Source organism: Juglans microcarpa x Juglans regia, chromosome 4D (genome assembly GCF_004785595.1).
Source record: "Juglans microcarpa x Juglans regia isolate MS1-56 chromosome 4D, Jm3101_v1.0, whole genome shotgun sequence".
NCBI classification, from domain to species: Eukaryota; Viridiplantae; Streptophyta; class Magnoliopsida; order Fagales; family Juglandaceae; genus Juglans; species Juglans microcarpa x Juglans regia.
Window position 1 is genome coordinate 8,772,893 of NC_054600.1, and position 20,061 is coordinate 8,792,953.

General features: G+C 35.7%; 1 non-coding gene across 1 annotated transcript; it reads right to left on the reverse strand.

Moving 5' to 3' along the window:
• Positions 1-8,172: 8,172 nt before the first annotated feature.
• Positions 8,173-8,280, reverse strand: LOC121261774. Its single transcript, XR_005939994.1, has one exon. It is a non-coding gene; the product is annotated as a small nucleolar RNA R71 (small nucleolar RNA).
• Positions 8,281-20,061: the final 11,781 nt, after the last annotated feature.

Here is a 20,061-nt window from a genome sequence, read left to right on the forward strand (position 1 = left end):
ACATTAGTCGTGTATTTTGTTCAAGTTCCTCCTCTTTATTTAACCTACCATAGAAAAAATCTATTCTTTATACACCCCACGTATCATTAATATTGAAACCTTCCATATCAACTATATTAAAAATGTTGATATGGAATAAGGTTGCCCCCCATATTAATAAGATAAATCAATCAAGTTTTGAGAAATGTGGACTTTACAATTGGAGCCGGCCTAAATATTTCTAGAGAGAGATGCTCTACCTTCTCTCTAGAAACCCAAACCGAAAACCACCTCAGAGGGGGGTGGGAACTTCGGCTCCTCCCTCCCTCCCTCCCTCCTCCCAGATGCAGTTTTCTCCAAGTTTATAATTTTTCAGTCAGTGTTTTGGTTTTGTTTTTGTTTTTTCCGGTCAAAGCATGGAGAAGCGGCGTTTGATCTTTTTTGGTGGCCAGCAACCACCACGCGCCCCACCGTGGGGTTCTTAAGCCGCCGATCTTTCAGACTGCCGAAGGTTTCACCAAAAGGAGCGATGTGTGATCCACACGCGGGTCAAAGTGCACGCGTGGCCTCCATGTGCCACCACACAAAGGTCTCTGTTGTTGCCATGTGAGTTGTTTCTGGGGTCAGCGATCTCGGTAGCTTCAAGATCAACGGTCTGGCACGCTCCTAACGTGGCGTGTGTCCTTCACGCACCATTACAGCCTCCTTGCTCAGTGTTTTTTCAGTTTTAAGTGTATTTTAAGTTTCTGTTTTGTTGTATTTCTGTTTTTTCGATTTTCCTATGTTTTTCTGTTTTGTTGCTTGTGTTAGGTAAAAATAAAAAGAAATAGACTATTGGACACCCTCTCCTCCTTTGGAAGATGGGGGATGGTTTTTCCCCCTCCTCCTTTGGAGGATGGGGGGTGGTTGTCCCTTTCCTCCTTTGGAGGATGGAGGTTGGTTATCCTATTTTATAGAGTGTTATATTCTTAGACAAATCGGGATTGAAATCTCTGTTCTTACAAAATCTCATATCTCAGAAAGTTTTGTCATTAGAGAACTTATAGAAATTAAGACAATGTTCGTCATAAAAAAATTTGTGTGCGAGGAAGCTACAAACAGATGAGTAGTTTGGCTTGTAATCTGGATTTTTTCCTGTATTCATTAGTCACGGCTGTAACTTCAATGAAATCTATTTCCCAACAAAAAAAAATCAATCAAGTTTCATCATATGCACGACTCATTTGCACATCTCCAACTAAAGTGCATATAATGTTTACTAAGATTATTGGTCACGATTGGTTCCAATTTCTAACGTACAGTCAATTGGGCTATATCAACATCAGTGCTCCAACTCGAGAGATAAAGATTTATAAAGATTTTGGTTCAACCTTTTTACACCATTTCTTTATGCATATGATCAGTGAGATATCTACGTCCCATTAGAACAACAGAAATTGTGGCACAATGGTATGATCTTGATTGAGGAAATGACATTGCAGATCAAACCAAGGTGATTGATCAAGATGGACATGATCTCTTTCAATTGAGATGACAAAGAGATCTATCTCAGCAAAGATGAAAATGCAGATCACATCAAAAGGCTTGAAATACATGACCTCTTTATATGCAAGGAAAAACAAGTTTTGGATAAGGATGGGGCCAATCTCAAATCTAAGAAAGGAATTTGAATTCTCAACGAAAATGATTATTAGTTTTGATTTGGAAGAGCCACCATCCAATTCATTGAAGCCTTAAAAGTGCATGTATGTCATTAATTAATTGCTTAGCTCATTGATCAACAGGTACCACAAAGTCTCATTGTAAGGAAACATCATGAATAATATACTCAAGCCTCGTTTGTTTTTACAGATGAAATGAGATAAAAGTTATAAATAGAATAAAATATTGTTAGAATATAATTTTTTTAATATTATTTTTATTTTAGAATTTGAAAAAGTTGAATTGTTTATTTTATTTTATATAGATATTTGAAAAAGTTGTAATGATTAGATGAGATAATATAAAAAATTTTGTGAAAGTGAACGAGATCTCAATTCATAACATGTCTTATATTTTCCCTTGCATTATATTAGAAGATTTGGTGTTTTAATATATTCAAATATGGAGTCTAACTCCAATCAAGTGCTCTCATTTATTTTTGCAGATGAGATGAGATGAGTTGAAATTAAAGTTAAAAGTTGAATAAAATACTGTTATAAAATATTTTTTTAATATTATTTTTTTTTTTAGATTTAAAAAAGTTGAATTGTTAATTTTATTTTGTGTGAAAATTTAAAAAAATTGTAATAATTATATGAAATGAGATGAAATGAATTGATAAGAATTGTGAAAATAAATGAACTTTGTTATAGTATTAATATTTGGAGTACTTTAGGGTCTTATTTGGATGTATTTTCTGATTAATAAAGTAATTATTTTGACAAAACCAAAGTTTAACACTGAAGACCTTTTCTGGGATTCCTTAAAAAATCTTAAGAGGTCCAGAATTCCTTTAAAACTCTACCAATTCACCGAATTGTTACATGCATGCATGCGCGTAACCGTTTGAACGTTGGCTTTTAGAGATGAATGAGATAAGAGAATCAATGGCACCGTTGCCTTGAGGATAGATTTGTGTTATAGTTTACCATGTTCTAGGCATGCGCAAAACATATCATCGTAAGTCTTGTCATGTTAACGACGTGAGTTACCTTTTACACATCGGTTAGTAAATTTATTTATTTTTGTTTTTTTTTTTTTTTGTACTTGCAGTGCTGACAATGTAAAAATAGTTAAGATTTTTTTTTCAGTAAAGATCCAGAAATAATTGTATTCGGTTTAGGAATGCAGTAATATGTCAAAGTTTTGAATCTAGAGTCCTAAAACCCATAATTATTATCAAAATAAAGGTTTAGGGCTCGTTTTGATAGTAAGATGAGATGATTTTAGATGAATTGAATAAAATATTATTTTTAATATTATTATTATTTTTAGATTTAAAAAAATTAAATTATTTATTATATTTTGTATAAAAATTTAAGAAAATTATAAAGATAAAATAAATTAATTTCTGTATCCAAACAAACCGAGGAGTTTCTAGATTCGTCTAATATCTGTATTGAATACCTATGCTACAAGATCCATTTTCTAGAGGTCGTAACATATTTGTTTTTTTTTTTTTTTTTTTATCATATATATATATATGTATATATATATATTTTTTTTTGAAACTTCAAACTTCATTTCAAACAATATTACTATAGCCTTTAGCCATTACATTGTTAAGATCAGGAACAGACACTACATTACTATATCCTATAGCATTTACATTAGTTTGTGCTACAACTATTACATTTGAACAAAAACTTGAATTATGTCCTTCAGCCATAACTTGAGTACTACTACCTGGATATATGAAATTAATAATTATCACTTTTTTTTTTTTTTTTAATAACGGACCACCTTTCATTCATAATAGAGGACATACATATTTGACTTAAAAATAAGTCAATTACAAACGTTAATAGCTTCCTAGCACATTTCTGTGACTGACATGGTCTAGTCCAGATGACAGATCTCTGAAGACCTAAGTCTAAAAGATTTGTCGTGCACAGCTCTGTCCCCGACCGAGATAACAACAATCGGGTGACAAAACCCATACCCCAACTAAGCAGAGTAGGGTGCACAACCCCATATACCGCCTAAGCGAAGAAGGGGGATCACTCTATTCGGACCAAGGTCCGAATGCACAAATTTTTTGGATTTTTATTTTTTTAAAAAGTAAAGACAAGACACGAAATAAAATACAATGGAAAACCACTGTGAAAACTGGAAAAACAGTGCTCCAAGTGGCTGCTGGAAAAACCCATAATTATCACCGCTTTGACCTCAAGCTAGCAGACGGAAACTTATACTAAAATAATAATAAAAAAAAACATGCGGGGGATCTATCCAGATTCTCATATGCTCGCCCATCCTCGTATTTAGGGGTGTAAATCAGTCTGGTCCAATCCAAAGGATGATGGACCTTTTGGGTCGGACCAGACTGGACTGTACATCCATAGGGACTAGACAGGACCAGACCGGTAGCTATTGGTCCGGTCCGGTCGATCTAGTCCAATTATTTTTTATTTTTTTCAAATAAATTAATAAAAAAATTATTTAAATTATTAAATTAAAATTAAGTGAATTATTAATGTGTATTATGTTAACTAACTCATTAAAAAATATTTTATATGGTCAATGATAATAAATTAGATGAAAATTACATCATTAACTTATATAATTACTATATAAAAATAACATATCAAATTATTAAAAATATTTATAAAATATATATAGGAATTCGGTCCGATCCAAAATTTATAGACCTAGGAACGGGATCGAATTTTCTCAGTCCATGATTTATGGGACCGAAATCGATCGGTCTGGAGGTCAATCTGGTCGGATTCGAACCGCACCGTTCGGTCTGGATGATTTTTCTGGTCCAGACCAACTAGCTTACAGCCTTGCTCGTATATAATAAAAGAATTTTACTACTCATCATCTCTACACACCACACACCACACTTTTTTTATTATTATTTATTTTATTTTATTCTTCTTAAACTTATTGAATTCTTCTACTCATCATTCATATACTACACATTTGATAAGAGAAAAAAAAAATGTAGTGTGTGAGGATAATGAATAGGATTTTTCATAAGAAAAACCTACCCTCACATTTTTTTTTATCTCTCTAATCCAATAAAACTCTCTCCTCATCTTTTTATTCATCCCCTCCTCATTTTCTTCTTCATCTCTTCCTTTTCTTTTCTTTTTTTATTTATTTATAATTTTTCATGACCCACAAGCCCACGGCCACGACATGGCTATGGGTGGATTAGATGCTATTTATTTTGCGTGTTCTTTATATATTTCATTGAATTATATTGTGGTGGTGGATTTATGGATTGTAGGCTTGGATTATATATTGTGGTGGAATCCCAATCCAAGTGAGGACAGGATGCTTGGCTACCCACCCGCATAGGACGGGATGCATGCCTAGTTGAGGCCGATAAACAAGATCAAAATGTTTTTGTTATAATATTTTTGGAGAGTTTCTCAAAACTTTAGATAAAAGTTCTTCAATTCCAATCCAAACATTTTTTAAATCTAAAAAAAAAACTGTATTTTTTTGAAAACTTTTTAGCTTGAATATTTGTTTATGAGTGATGCTATACATTACACTACCATCTAACTTTCATCTCACTATGTAAGATGTGGCACATTTATCACTATTGGATGATAAAGAATCATCTAATAAATGATGATAAATGTGCCACATCTTACATAGTGAGATGAAAGTGGTGTATAGAATTTTCCTATGTTTATATTTATGTGAAAAATAAAAACACAAAAGTAATACTTCTACACAAAAAAAAAAAAAAAAAAAAAAAAAAAAAACCTATGAAAAATTGGAAAAGGCTGCCTATTACTGGGATTTTTTTTCAACTAAGAAAAAAAGTCTTTTAATGTGTGATAGCGTGAAAGCCACCAATGTAATAGTTTTGAATTGGAGTAAAGTCTTTTTGATTTTTCTTGAAGAGCTGCTGGTTTCAAATTATTGTGAGAAATCTTGAAACCAACATATGGCAACCTGATCACACACTTGATGCACTCAAAGATCTGCAACTGTAATACATTTCTCTTGTTTGAGTTGTTGAGAATTTTATAGGCCGTCATGTTGAACAATAACCTAACCTAACTTCATTTTAATACCCAAGACCTCAACATGATTTGATCTTTATTAGAATTTTTGAGTACAGAGATTTTGGAGGGTAGTTTAATCCTTCACTCTTTGATCACATTATTTGCTAGAGACTAGCAAAAAGCTAGTTGAAGGGTGTGATAGAACGTTAGAAATGCATAATTAAATAGCTTAAGTGGGTGATTTATCTCATCAAAAGAGTTGAGCACTTAATTATGCGTCAAATTCTAGTATTGGATGCCAAATTAATTGATACCAATATCTTGCACACAAAAGTTTCATATTTGCCCTTCAAATGATAAACACTTATATTATGCTTATAGGCTACAGGGCATTTTGGGAAAGAAAACTAAATGAGAGAGTTATGCGGCATAGAGACTTGTTTCATTTCCTCACTTTGGCCGATATTGCCTAAGGGAATTAGAGTGGAGCACTTAGGCAAGGGAGAGAATGAAGGATGGCAAAAAGTGAGAGAGGTGGACCTAGGAATAAAATAAAGAAAGAAAATTGGGGCTAAAATGAAGTGGTCCTTGGGCATATATACGAAAAAAAAAACACTTGTGCCTGGGAGTGATACGAACGTGCATGAGACGAGTAAGGGAATGATCCCGTGGAGTGGAACACGAAATAGGGGCTAGAAGTGAAAGTGGGTTTCGCTAGGAGTGATACGGATGTGAAGATTGGTCCCTGGAATACACAAATTTGTGGCTTAAAGAAAATGAATGAGGAAGTGGTCCCAGGGAGCAGCAAACGTGGGATTGCGGCTGAGTATTTCACGAAGGGGCTATACACGGGATTGGCGGCTTGGCAAGTGGGGTTGATTTTTATTTTTTGAACTTTTGAGTTTTTTTTTCTCTGTTCTCTTAGTAGAACGGGGTGATTTTCTTCCTTAAAATTATTTTTGTTGAATTGCAATGTTTTTTAGAGTATTTACGTTTGTTTTTACATTAAGTATGGAAGGCTAGTTTTATAACCTAAGTTGATGGAATAGCTCGAATTGGTTGTGGTTTCTTTCAATGGAAACCTTATATACTCTTATTCATTTTCATTTACTGCATTTTTGATGGATTTATCTCAGAAATGGCTTGAATCTCTTGCTCAAGATCTGTTGTTGACAAAAGGCACATCAGATGCTTAAAGGAATGCAAGGATTTAATGCTAACTCAAATTTCTATTTCCATTTATGAATTTCAAAAAATATGTTGAAGAACTTTGCAAATGAACTTTCAAAGTCAAATCCTCCAATTATAAATACCTTGGTTGGATTAATAATCGAGAAAACTAGAAGAGATTGAGATTGTAAGAATCACAACCAACTAAAGCTAGACCTGAAGCTTAGGTATTTGTTTCTTTGATTAAATCATAATTTTCTAATACTAACTTTGTTCCATTTCCTTTGTTGCAAAATTTCAGTTTTCATTTTACATTTCACACTAGCAAACACCATCTTAGAATGACACCTCTCATTTACAAATCACAAACCCTTTTCTACCTTTGTACATAATCCATTTTACATTTTCTTTTTAGAAGTATTAAAAATACAAAAAACAATGTTCATGACAATCCTCATTTGTTCATATATCAGAATTTCATCCCACCAACACTTAACATAAACCTTTTGTCCCTATGGAATAGGATCCTGGATTCATCATTGATACAACTTGACTCTTCTACACTTGGAAGAATGCATTTGGAGCAACGTCAAGTTTTTGACACTGTTGCCAGGGACATCGGTGTCTATTAGAGTGATTTTCTTTTGCAGAGATGAAGTTTTTGTTGTTATGAACCTCATCACAACTTTGGAGATCTCTGAACTTTCATTTCTTTTGTTTATTTCATTTTCACTTTTTGCACTTAAGTCCATAATCCTACTGCTGTATCTATGTTTCACAAATTTGCAGCTGCAACTTCATTTGATCTACTGTTGTATTACATTTAGAGATGTTGTGGAATTCATATGTCTAATTGGATTCGTGATCATTTGGATAGATAGGTAAGGACTGAGTCACTCACATATTCTGATTTTGTAACCGCTTCCATTAGTTTCATTTCTGAAACACAAAGCACAATGGCTGAAGAAGAGCATGAAGAAATGATGGTTGTTAATCAAAACAAGACACTTAGAGAGTATTTCTAGCATGTTAGGACTAACACACCTTCTTGCATCATTTTACCTTTTAATGCAAATATTTTTAACTTCAAACTCGAAATGATACCTTTAATATCTCATTTTCATGGCATGGAATCTGAAAATTCATATTTGCATATAAAAGAGTTTAAGGAAGTTTTCTCAACTTTCTGGATCAAACTTGCAATGAGAAAGTGATTAGACTGAAATTGTTTCCATTTTCTCTAAAGGACAAAGCTAAAACGTGGCTTAATTTTTTAAGGCCTAGAACTATAGTAACTTGGCAAGAAATGCAAACCGAGTTCCTGAATTTTTTTTCCTACGCATAGAATTAATGCTTTAAAGAAACAGATCATAAATTTTGCTCAAAAAGATATTGAAACCTTCTATCAGTGTTGGGAGAGATTCAAGAACTTGTTAAATGCATGCTCTCACCATGGTTATGAGAATTGGCATGTTATTAGTTTTTTCTACGAGGGTTTGCAATAAAAAATGAGGCAATTTGTGGAAACTATGTGTAATGAATTTTTTTTTAACAAAGAACCCGATGAAGCTTTCGAGTATTTTGATTATCTAGTTGAAAATACACAATCATGGGATAAATTTGATATTTATGATAAGTTTGAAAATTCAAGGACCATTTTTGGGGGTGGGAAATATAATTTGAACGAGGTAGATGATTTGAATGCTATGTTAGCTATGATTTCTAAGAAGTTAGAAACCATAGAACTGAAGAAGGAGAATGAGGTACAAGTTATACCTTAGATGACCAATAGCTGTAGTATTTGTGAGGACCAAGGGCATTCAACTAATGATTGTCCAACCATCCCAACCTTTAAAGAAGTTCTCTTGGATCAATCTAATGTTGTCAATATGGTTTCTAAACCCTTTTCAGGTCCTTATTTGAACACCTACAACCAGGCATGGAAAAATCATCTTAACTTTAGTTGGAGGGGTGAACAAGCTGCTGTACATGTTCCCAACACAACTGGACCTTCATAATTTGCACCTACACAGTCCCAATGGGGTCGGGACCATCTCAATATGTCAACTACACGCTTCCAACTCAGAAAAAGAACCTTGAAGACATTGCCCAGCAGCTGGCCACCAATTTTCAGCAATTCATGCCAAGCCAAGCTAATAGTCAAAATTCACAAGCAATCACTAACATCTGAGATTCAATCAGCAGATTGACCACAACCTTGAGTACTCAAGAGAAAGGAAAGTTCCCTACAAAATCTCAACCTAACCCCCAAGGCCAAAATCAGTAAATTCAAAATGTAGCTGGTGATTCTAATGTCAAGATTATTACAATTTTAAGAAATGGTAAAGTGATTGACATACAAGCTCGGGGGCAGAAAAAAATGGTAAAACTTCTAGATTTCCTCTTGAAAATGATGTACAAGACCCCTTAGAACCTGAAAAAGTTCCAAGCACTATACCCACACATTTTCCTCAAAGGCTAGCCCCTTACTGAAATCCTTGAGATCTTCAAGCAAATTAAGATTAATATCCCTCTGTTAGATGATATTCAACAGGTTCCTATCTATGCTAAATTCTTAATGGATTTATGCACCATAAAAAGAAAATTGAATGTGCAAAAGAAAATTTTTCTTACTGAGTAGGTTAGTGTCATTATCCAAACCAACACCCCTCCCAAATACAAAGACCCATATCCCCTACCATAACTTGCATGATAGGGAGTTCAAAAATTGGCCAAGCATTATTAGACTTAGATTCAAGTGTGAACTTATTGCCTTATAATGCTTGGGTTGGGTGAATTGAAATCTACTTCTATCACTTTGTAGCTGGCTAATCGGTCTATGAAGAGTCCTAGAGGTGTTGTAGAAGATGTTTTAGTTCAAGTAGACAAATTCTACTACCCGGTAGACTTTGTGGTACTTGACATGCAATTGACTACTCATTCTATCTTCTAAGCACCTATTATATTAGGAAAACCTTTATTAGCCACCTCTAATGCTCTTATAAATTGTAGAAGTTGAGTTTAAAAGTTAAGTTTTGGAAATATTTTTGGAACTAAATATCTTCAATCTATGCAGGCAACCACAAGAAGTTGAGGAAGTTCATGAAGTGAACTTGCTAGAAACTTTCATTGATGAAAATTTTACATCTTACCTTCAATTTATAGATTTTTTAGAGGAATTAAAAGTTGGTTTGAAATTATTTGATAATGTTTATGACTTATCTCATATTTCCTCAACAGCTCAGCAAGTTATATCACATTGGAGATTAAAATTTGAGCAACTTCCACCCTTGACAGCAACTCTCAAGCCTTCAGAGGAGCAATCTCCAACTTTGGACCTCAAACATCTTCCATTAGAGCTGAAGTATGTTTTCTTAGGACCACAAAGCACATTCCCTGTGGTAATTTCTTCTCTCTTAATTAACAAGAAGATAGGTTGCTAGATGTCCTTATGAAGCATAAAAGTTCATTGGGTGGACAATAGCTGATATAAAGGTATAAGTCCCTTGGTATATACCCATATGATTTATTTAGAAGAGGATGCAAAGCCTTCCAGAGAAATGTAAAGAAGGTTGAATCATACAATGAATGAGGTAGTTAAAAATGAGGTGCTGAAATTGCTTGATGTGGGTATTATTTACCTCACCTTGGATAGCAAATGGATTAGTCCTATTCAAGTAGTGCCAAAGAAATTGGGGGTGACCGTGGTGAAAAATGAGAAAGATGAGCTAGTGTCTACACGTGTAACCACCAGTTGGAAGATGTGCGTATACTATAGGAAACTCAACTTAGCCACACGAAAAGACCATTTTCCATTGTCTTTTTTTTTTTTTTTTTTTTATCAAATTTTAGAAAAAGTTGTTAGACATGCTTTTTATTGTTTCTTGGATAGATTCTTTGATTACTATCAACTGAAAATAGCACCAGAGAATTAAGAAAAGACTACATTTACTTGTCATTTTGGTACCTTTGCCTTTATGAGAATGTCTTTTAGTTTATGTAACGCACCGACAACTTTTTAAATATGCATGCTTAACATTTTTAGTGACATGATTGAGAACATCCTAGAGGTATTTATGGATAATTCTTCTGTATTTGGTGATTCATTTGAGAGTTGTTTAATTAACTTATAAGCTGTTTTGACCAGGTGTGAAGAGAAGCAATTGTTGCTTAATTGGAAGAAGTGCCATTTCATAGTTCAACATGGCATTTTTCTTGGGCATATTGTTTCATCTAGAGGAATTAAAGTATATAGAGCAAAAACTGATTTGATTTCTAAACTTCCTACACCTAAGTCAATAAAAGATATTAGATATTTTCTTGGTCATGCTGGTTTTTATAGGAGGTTTATTAAGGACTGCAGATCTATTTCTAAGCCTCTATATCATTTATTGATGCATGATATAGATTTTGATTGGACATCCGAATGTCAAGAAATTTTTTGTCAACTTAAAACTTTGCTAACTACTGTCCCTATTCTTCAACCTCCTAATTGGTCATTTTCTTTTGAAATTATGTATGATGCTAATGATTTTGTTATAGGGGCTGTGCTAGAACAGCGTAGGGACAAGTTTCCTTATGTCATTTACTATGCAAGTAAAACTTTAAATACCGCTCAAAAGAATTATTCTACTACTAAAATGAAATTACTTACTGTAGTATTTGCTTTAGAAAAGTTTCGTGCCTATATTTTTAGTTCTCCTATAGTCATCGTTATTGATCATATAGCGCTGATATATTTATTGACAAAGAAAGATGCAAAACCAAGACTGATTAGATGGGTATTTTTACTCCAAGTGTTCAACATTATCATCAAGGAAAAGAAAGGGGTTGAGAATGTGATAGCTGACCATTTGTCTAGGCTCACAATTGCTAAAACAGAGCAACCCACACATGTTCTTGACTCTCTTCCTGATGAATAATTGTTTTCAATTAGTGTTGTACCTTGGTATGCTAACATTGTTAATATTTTGGTTACAGGAAGAACCCCATCTAATTGGAGTGCCCAGGATCTCTGCCGATTCAAATCAGAGGTAAAAAAAAAATTTCTATAATGATCCCTATTTGTTCAAATATTGTTCAAACCAAATAATTCAAAAATATGTGCCAAATGCTGAAATTTCTGATGTTCTTTCTTTTTGTCATTTCGAAGCATGTTGTGGTAATTTTTCAGCTAACAAAACTGCAACAAAGATTTTGCAAAGTGGATTTTATTGGCCTAGTATGATTAAAGATGTTCATGATTTTTGTAAAACTTGTGAGTTATGTCAACGCTTAGGTGTAATCACTAAACGAAATATTATGCATTTGCAACCTGTTCTTGTCATTGAAATATCTAATTGTTGGGAGATTGATTTTATGGGACCTTTCCCATCATCTTTTGGATATCTATACATTTTGGTTGTTATGGAATATATTTCTAAGTGGATTGAAGCTATACTATATAAGACAAATGACCATCAAGTAGTGCTTAAATTCTTGAAGGAGAACATTTTTTTCTAGATTTGGCACACCTAGGGCTATTATTAGTGATAATGAGACTCATTTCTATAACAAATCTTTTGTTGCCCTCATGAAAAAGTATGGTGTCCACCATAAAGTCTCTACCCCATATCATATTCAAACGAATAGACAAGCTGAGTTAGCTAATAGGAAAATCAAGCATATTCTTTAAAAGATCGTCAGTCCTACTTGAAAAGATTGGTCCTTGTGATTGACTGATGCTCTTTGGGCTTATAGAACATCCTACAAAACTTCCCTTAGCATGTCTCCTTATCGTTTGGTGTATGGCAAGGCATGTCATCTACCAGTTGAGTTAGAACATAAGGCATATTGAACTATTAAACAGTTCGATTTTAATGTTAACCAAGCTAGTTTTGTGAGGAAATTGCAGATTTCAAAGTTGGATGAGCTCCGAATGGATGCTTATGATAACTCCAAGCTGTCCAATGAGCGCATGAAGCATTTCCATGACAAGCATATTCAGAGGAAAACATTTTCACTGGGTCAACAAGTCTTACTTTATAACTCTCGCCTTCATCTCTTTCTCGAAAAATTACGGTCTAGGTGGAGTGGACCTTATGCTGTTAAGACTGTTTTTCCACATGGTGTAGTTGAATTGATCAACCCTCAAAATGAAAATGTCTTTAAAGTACATGTATAGCCTTAAACCCTTCTTGACAAATTTCTCTCTAGAGAACACCACCATCCCTCTCCAAGAGCCCATTTCTTTTACTGCTGTTTAGTTTACTAATTTTTTGGTTGTTTTCCTTTATTTTCTTTATTTTCTGTTTTGTGTTTTGTTTTTGTTTTTTCAGGTTTTCTTTTTGTTTTTCTGGTCTTCTAGTTTCTTTTCTCTCTATCAGGTGACATCCCTCACTTTCTTCTCCTATTTATTGCACTACTTTTTGCATACTTGTCCATCTCTTTTAATCATTGAGGACAATGCTCATTTTGAGTTGGGGGTAAGGAGAGTCCACCACCATCTAGTCTCTAATGATTAATTTCTTTGCAGAGTTGCTAAAAAAAAGAAGAGCTGTTGTTTTCAGTCCTCTCTGCTTAAGATTAGATAGTTGTAGCCTAAAGTTACACTAATTCCCATTGGTTTAGGTTTAAGTTCAACACAGGACCATATGAAAGTCTTAACAACTCAAACCTAGGCAATGTATTTCAAAGCTATTGATTGATGATCCTAATAGACATAAGTAGATGATTTTGTTGTTTTGTTCAATATCAATTAGTGGTTTTCATCCAAGCAGCTAACAAGAATTTCAATGAACCATATCTTAATGGCTTAGGAAGAACAAATGAGAAACTCCATCCATTATAGTTTTGTAAAAAAAAAAAATGAATGGAGGTAAAATACAAGAGAAAATGGACAAGCTAGAGATCAAAGAAAAACAATTGGTGAAGCTGTAGTGGAAAAGACTGTCTATCACATGGATTTTTTTTTTCAAGTAAGATTGAAATCTTTTAAAGTGTGATAGCGTGAAAGCCACCAATGTAATAGTTTTGAATTGGAGTAAAGCCTTTTTTATTTTTCTTGAAGAGCTTTTGGTTAGAAATTATAGTGAAAAATCTTGAAACCAACAAATGACAACCTGATCACACATTTGATGTACTCAAAGATCTGCAGCTGTAATACATTTCCCTTGTTTAAGTTCTTGAGAATTTTATAGGCCTTCATGTTGAACTATAACTTGACCTAACTTCATTCTAATACCCAAGACTTCAACATGATTTGATCTTTAGTAAAGATTTTTAAGTACAGAGATTTTGGAGGGCAGCTTAATCATTCACTCTTTGATCATATTATTTGCTAAAGACTAGTAAAAAACTAGTTGGAGGGTGTGATAGAGCATTAGAAATGCATAATTTAGTAGGTTAAGTGAGTTATTTATCTCATCAAAAGAATTGATCACTCAATTATGCATCAGATTCTAGTATTGGATGCCAAATTAATTTATGCCAATATTTTACACACAAAAGTTTCATATTTTCCCTTCAAATGATAAACACTTATATTATGCTTATAGGCTGCATGACATTTTTGGAAAGAAAACTAAATGAGAGAGTCATGCGACATGGAGACTAGTTTTATTTCCTCGCTTCAACCGATATTGCCTAAGGGAATTAGAGTAGAGCACTTAGGCAAGGGAGAGAATGAAGGACGACAAAAAGTGAGAGAGGTGGACCCAGGAATAAAACAAAGAAATAAAATTGATGCTGAAATGAAGTGGCCCCTGGGCATGTATACGGAAAAAAACACTTGTGCCTAGGAGTGATACAGACGTGCGCAAGACAAGCAAGGGAATGGTCCTGTGGAGTGGAACGTGAAATGGGGGCTGGAAGTGAAAGTGGGTTTCGCTAGGAGTGATACGGACGTGAAGATTGGTCCTTGGAATACACAAATTTTCGGCTTTAAGAAAAGGAATGAGGAAGTGGCCCCATGGAGCAGAAAACACGGGATTACGACTGGGAGTATTTCATGAAGAGGATATACATGGGTTTGGCAGCCTAACAAGTGGGGTTGATTTTTATTTTCTGAGCTTTGGAGTTTTTTAAGCTATGTTCTTTGAGTAGAATAAGGGGATCTTCTTCCTTAGAATTACTTTTGTTAAAAAATAATGTTCATGACAATCCTCATTTGTTCATATACCAAAACTTCATCCCATCAACACTTGACATAAACTCTTTGTTCCTATGGAATATGATCCTGGATTCATCCTTGATACAACTTGACTCTTCTACACTTGGACGAACACATTTAGAGCAACGTCACATCACATACCTTGAGTAGGTGACTGAGTTGCTCAGCACACTATCCAAACACAATCAATGCATAAAACCACATATTCGAAAGTATAAATCTAGGCAATTAATACAATGGAGCAAAGATCTTTGAGTCTCTTAGACCTACGATGCAAGGCATTGAGATACACGACTACATCATTGGTCTTTGTTCCTCAAAGATAACACATGATCAAAGACCCGTAAAGGTTGTGGGTATTTGTGCTATAAGAAGAAAATAGGAGAAAAAGAAAGAAGATGAGAGATAGACAAGCTACAATTTTGGTTTCTTATTATTTTTTAACATGGACATGTAGTGAGCAAGTAGTTATTCCATTTAGCACTTGCCCAAATTCTTATAAAATAAATTTGGGTTGTCAAATTGTCACCTGGGACAAGACGAGCTGTAAGTAGTTTGGGTAAATGGTCCAATAGCACGTAGTAAGGGTGCTACCCGCCTTATACAGGTGGGTATCACCCTCCCCCGCTCCCACCCCTAACCCTACCTCAACAACTGTCTATTAGCTCTCGTCTAACGGATGAGAAGATATTTCAATCTACTGTTCGTATTTCGTCGAAACAAACTTCAGAATCCAGATATACAAAGTTACAAACCAAGATCTTCATATCAAATTCCAAATCTTTATATCCATACCCCAAATGCGTAGATCCAACCAAAATTAAAATATATATATATGCGGTGAAGAACATCTTACCCACAATGATGTCTTGGTCTTACAAAGGGACAAATGACCAAATCGTGACTGTGGGTCACAGAAACCCATGGTCATGGCTTGGCCTTGGGTCTTTGTGTAGTTCAACGACCAAGCTATGGTCGTGGGTTTCTCCAATCTATGATTGCGGCTTAGCCCTGAGGCTCTAAAGACCCATAATGCCACCCACAGCGAAGTTGTGGCCATGGCTATAGATTTCTTGACAGCAACTAGTTTGAGTGACCCAAGGCCATGGGTTTGTGAGAAAAAAAACTAGAAGAAGGTGAGGAGGAGGAGGAGGAGAAGACAAGGAGATGAAGAAAATTCTAACTTGGCTAGTGGAGGAGACGAAGAGAAGAAGAAGAAGTGAGATGCAGCTGTTGAAGGAGATAAAGAGAAGAATGAGAGGAAATGAGCAAGGAGAGATTTGGGGGAGAGAAGAAACGAGGGCAAACGCATAAATATCAGGGTTTTTTTTGTTTTTCTTTTATATCCTCTTTATCTAAAAAAGATCTAAAAAATCATTTTAACTAATAATTCCTTTGAAAATTATGTTTAGCCTAGGAAAAAAAATTAATGTAATTAAAAGACTTTTATTTAAAAAAATCGAGGTGGCTTTGAGGCTTTGAGCCATCCCGTGATGCTCGCGATGCCCAGATTTGGTCACAAGTTGGCTTCCAACCACCTTGTGACTAGACTTATCCTTTATAGGTGACCGAGATGCATAGGGATTGAAGGTTCCTCCCCCTACCACCCATGGGGGAGTGGAATTCTTTCCTCAACTCTGCTCCCTTTCTTTTCAATTTATTTGTTTTTATTTATTTCTCTCTTTTTTTCTAATTTTTTTAACAAATGAAGTTGATTACAATCATGTGCTATCTACCAACTGGCATCCTATTTCATTAATTTACTAACAATAGATGGAGGGGAGTGCCTAATTACAAAATTTTAAAATCTTAAATATAAATATTGTGAAAATCGAGGTGATAAATTGAGGTATTAAATTTACAATTAACCTAATAGTAAAACTTGAGCGCCATTTGGTGGTCCTTAGAGCATTGGATTGCCAAGTCTAAAATTTGGCTAGAATCTTAACTTTTGGCTATAGTATTAACTTTTGATTAGGTGACTTCACATTGGACTAGCTATCTTAAAGTGAAAATAATAATATAATATTATATATTTTACAGTTCTTCTTCGTACAGTCGGGAGATGCAAACGCCTGGGAGTCACTACCTTGTCAGTCTACCACTTAAAAAAAAAGACAGAAAACAGATGAAAATAGAAGTAAAAAGGTAGGAAAGAAAAAAGTACAGACAAAAACAAGTGCAGGAGCTCTTCATCTTCGAAGGGAGGGGTCTCTCGATGTGGGTAGATGAACTTCAATAGAACATTTTGGTGATCTTCGTGTGTTCTAGTCTTTGTGGGTCTCGTCTTCGTCTTCGCCTTCGTGGGTCTTGTCTTTGTCTTCGTGGGTTCTGCTCTTCGTCTGAGTAGCCATTCACTAGTAGTACACTTTTCCGCTGTTCTATGATTTTATTTTTCTTGGAAGAAAACAACAAAAGCACCTTCAAGCTTCAGATATAAATCCAATTGAATAATCACTTGAATCTATGATATTGTTGCTCGTTGTCAGGGTGAAGCCAATGCAAGACATACTATCTACAATGCGGAGGGAAAGAAATTTTCCCTTCACCTAGTTCCTTCTGGTATCCTTAATGAGGATACTCTGTTATCGGGAATGGAGTTGTGGTGCATCTACAGGGACTGTTTCAAGAAATCGATGGCTTAGAATCCAATGGGGTTTCCTGCAAAGGAAGGATACTGGTTTCTGATCGTGCTCATTTGTTATTTGACTTCCATCAAGTGGTGGATGGGCTTAGAGAGTCTGAGCTTGCCAAATCTTTTATTGGCACAACTAAGGTATTCGGCCATGTTACTCAAGAGCAAGGTTATTCGGAATGGCATTAGAGTAAATGACTTGTGCCGGCACATGGATACTTTCCTTGAAAAGCTGGATCATTTATTATCAGATGCAGCTTCAAGATTCCAAGGTTTTAACTATGGACCAGAAATGCTTAGGGAAGAAGTTGAAAGATACAAGAGGAAGATAAGTCTAGGCTACTCGAAACGGGACGCCGTGTTTTGTTTATTAAACAGTTCGTTTCAGTTTTGTCTACGTGGACGACACCGACTACACAGCGATTTCCCCACTCAACTGCAATAAGAGTTTCTCTATATTTTAATAATATTTGACAAATGTTTTTTTTTATATATTTTGCAAACACACTTCATATATTTTAATAAACCAACTGCTCAGTGTTAGCCAAAAAAAAAAAAAAAACTAAAAAGAAAACAAAAAACAAACCAAAGCTTTGTCAAGTGATGAATGATGCACCTCATATAATATTCTAAGACTTGTGATACAATAATAACATCCCATGACTCTGCTTCCATTAGTGTGGCGCCCCCGACCTTCATGTAAGGAGACACGGGAATCGAGACATCAGGATGGTGACAACAGGGTCACACATCCCAACGATAGTGTCAAGTGTGTGTACATGCAACAGTGTACAATAAACAACGCAGCGGATAATTAAGTCAACTAAGTACTAGAATGGTTAACACAATTTAAACAATCAGTAAAAAGGTTTAAAAATTATACAGTCATCCAAAATAAATATTTTACAAGTCTCAAACCAAAACGAGTGATCCCAAATCACTAATCGGGCGGAGTCGAATCCTCAAGCTCACCCTCAGCCTCATCTGCATCGAAATCTGCGTTACCATAAAATGGTACCGCAGGTAAGTATAGACCAAATAACTACAAGATAAAAATGCATTAATGTGACCAACATGCATGCATATGATAAAATATGCATTAGATCCAAAAATACTATTTTTCCCGAAAATAGATATTTTCAACACACGCCAAAATCCCACTTTGGCCCAAAAATAATACTCCGTCATTTTCCCAGAAAATGACCCAAATCAATAAAACCTTATTTTCCCAGAAAATGAATCACATAAAATCCTTTTATTCAACACACGCTATTTTCCTAGAAAACAGCCCATTATTCCATTAACTAATGCACCATGATCTCCCCTAGGGATCATCCGCACGTGCTGGCTTCGTAGCGATGCTCAGTTCTGCGCCCAGCGCATTCGTCGCCAAGCACCCACTACCCAACGAGCGATGCCCAGTTCCGCGCCCAGCGCGTTCGTGGCCAAGCATCCTCTAGCCCCCGTCAGCAGAGGGGCCACGGAGTCGGCACGAGACCATCTCGTCCGATCCCGTTGTCGCCCAGCGACAACCCAGGGGATGTCACTCAGTATCTTCCGCTCCCGAGTGACCAAAGAAGCTCCACCGAGATAATACCCCATCTCGGCTTGGGGTCGTGATACACACGCACCCAAAATCCTTTAACACATAAAAATTCAGTTTTCATGAAACACATGAACATGAATGCATGTATACGAAAACCCAGTTTTCTTTACAAACATGATCATGCATGCAATATGCCATGTACATGAACAACACCATACCAACAATCAACATTTCACAATACCAACCAAATACACAACTTCGTCCACAATCCATTCGACCCCTGAACTCCTCGGATTCAGTCCGGCATGTCCAACCAGTTCACAATAATATAGGTTAGTGCAAAAATATATTTAAATCACGATAGTTATTTGGAAAAATACTTACAGTGCTATATAATAATTTTTGAATGATCACGAAGGTGCAAAACGTGGCGACACAGCAACGTAACAGTGCAAAATGCACTGTGGCCGTGGGTCTCAAATACTCATTTTTGAATGGAGACAAACTAAGATCCGAAATTGATAGGGTAGGGCTTAGGGATGTCGGTGAAGCTAGTGGTAGTGGTGGTTTGCCGTGGATGGCGGCGCAAATAGTGGTTTTAGGCCAAAGATATCCAAATAAAAAATGGAGATAGATAGGCTTCACCGGTGACGGATCGGAACTAGGGTTGGGTCCATTGGGTTGCTATGAGGTCGAGGATGAAATAGTGAAGAAATGGTGGCCGGAGGTGGCGCGACGGCGGCGCGTGAGCTTAAGGAACGCCGCGGCTTCAAGCCGTGCGTGGAGGAGAACGCCAGCGAGATAGGGGCTGGGATTGACGGGGAGTGGTCGCCGGCCGATGGGGGAGCGAACGGGAGGGGCGGTGTCGCGCACGGCGACGCGACGGTGGTGGGTTGGGTGAGGAAGACGC